Source organism: Hevea brasiliensis, unplaced genomic scaffold (assembly GCF_030052815.1).
Source record: "Hevea brasiliensis isolate MT/VB/25A 57/8 unplaced genomic scaffold, ASM3005281v1 Scaf141, whole genome shotgun sequence".
NCBI classification, from domain to species: Eukaryota; Viridiplantae; Streptophyta; class Magnoliopsida; order Malpighiales; family Euphorbiaceae; genus Hevea; species Hevea brasiliensis.
This window is the reverse complement of record NW_026614632.1, coordinates 55939-57466: the sequence shown is the minus strand read 5'-3', so window position 1 is coordinate 57466 and position 1528 is coordinate 55939. Positions and strand designations below refer to the sequence as shown.

The 1528-nt window shown below is 38.3% G+C and overlaps 1 non-coding gene across 1 annotated transcript; it reads left to right on the top strand.

Moving 5' to 3' along the window:
* The first annotated feature begins 308 nt into the window (after positions 1-308).
* Positions 309-415, top strand: LOC131176500 (small nucleolar RNA R71). Its single transcript, XR_009146538.1, has one exon. It is a non-coding gene; the product is annotated as a small nucleolar RNA R71 (small nucleolar RNA).
* Positions 416-1528: the final 1113 nt, after the last annotated feature.

Sequence of the window (1528 nt, the reverse complement as noted above, 5' to 3'; positions counted from 1 at the left end):
CACAGCTGTCGCAGTGCTAGTTGCTCATCCCTATAGCATTGGCTTGCATTCTGTCAAACCTTTTGGTGAGCTGGTCAAACTAAGCATTTATCATGCTTAGGGCGTTCACTTCTAAGATTCCTGCTGGTCTTCTTGTATCTCCCCTTTCATTTGACCACTCATAGTTATGATAACCGACCCTTTCTAGAAGTTCAAGGGCTTGTGCTACTATTTTCTCCATCAACTCTTCTTCCGCAACTGAATCTACTATGCTCCTTGTAGAGGGCAATAACCCATTATAGAAATTCTAAACTAGGAGTTAGTCTTCTATGCCATGGTGTGGACATTCCCTCTGTAAGTCTTTATATCTCTTCAATGCGTCATAGAGTGATTCACCTTCCTTTTGCCTAAAGGTATTGAGTTCAACCCTCAACTTTGCAGTCTTCGCAGGTGGGAAATGCATTGCTAGAAAAGCTTATGAGAGGTCTTCCCAAGTGGTGAATGTTCCAACTGGTTGAGAAAGTAGCCACTTCCTTACTCTATCTCGAAGGGAGAATGGGAATGCTCTGAGTCTTATAGCTTGATCAGAGACTTCATTCATCTTGAATGTGTCACATAAGGCAAGAAAGCACTAGAGGTGGTAGTGTGGATCTTCTGTAGGTGAACCTCTAAACTGAGTCTGTTGAATCATCTGGAGCCATGCCTATTTGAGTTCAAAATTATTGGCCTCCACTATGGGTCTTTTAACGTTGGGCTAGAATCCTTAGATAGATGGGGCTCCATAGTCCCTCAAGGGTCTTGGTTGGTTGTTATTGTTGGCCATGACTAGAGTTTCTAAAATTTAATGATCTTGTTCTTGGTGTCTCCTTTCTCTCCTGATGGTTCTTAGAGTCCTATCTATCTTGGGATCCAAGTCTAAAACTTCTTTCTCCGGTTTTGTTCTGGCCATGTATCAAACCAAATACCTAAGGGAAAGTAAAAGAATAAAAACAAATTAAATAAATTTAAATAGTAAATGTAAATGCCTAAATCAGCTAAATTGCCTTTCGCTTAATATTACTAGAAATAAATTCTCCGGCAACGGCGCAAAAAACTTGTTTGCTGATTTTACAACCCCGTAAGTGCACGGATCACCAACAAGTGATAAAGTAGTGAGTAGAGTATCGTATCACGAGGAATTTAATTAGTAAGTACCAAGTTACACAGCAATTATGATTGTCTAGGCTACCGAATATAATAAGAGAGTGAATCTAATTTATCTTGAGTGTTAAAAAATTAAGAGAATAATGAACTTAAAATGAAACAGTCTATTAAAACAATTCCAGAATTAAGATTTCACACTTTAATCTTATTATGGATTCAATCTTGTCTATTCACTGGATTGAGGATCATTACTTTGATGGAAATTAATCCTAAGGTATCCTAGGTCCTCTCTCAAGGCACCTAAGGTGTGTTTCAATTAGAGCTAAACCCTACTTTCACTGGTGATTAATCCTAATAAAAACCCTTTAAGATCCATGATTAATTATGGAATTCCACGAAGGATTTC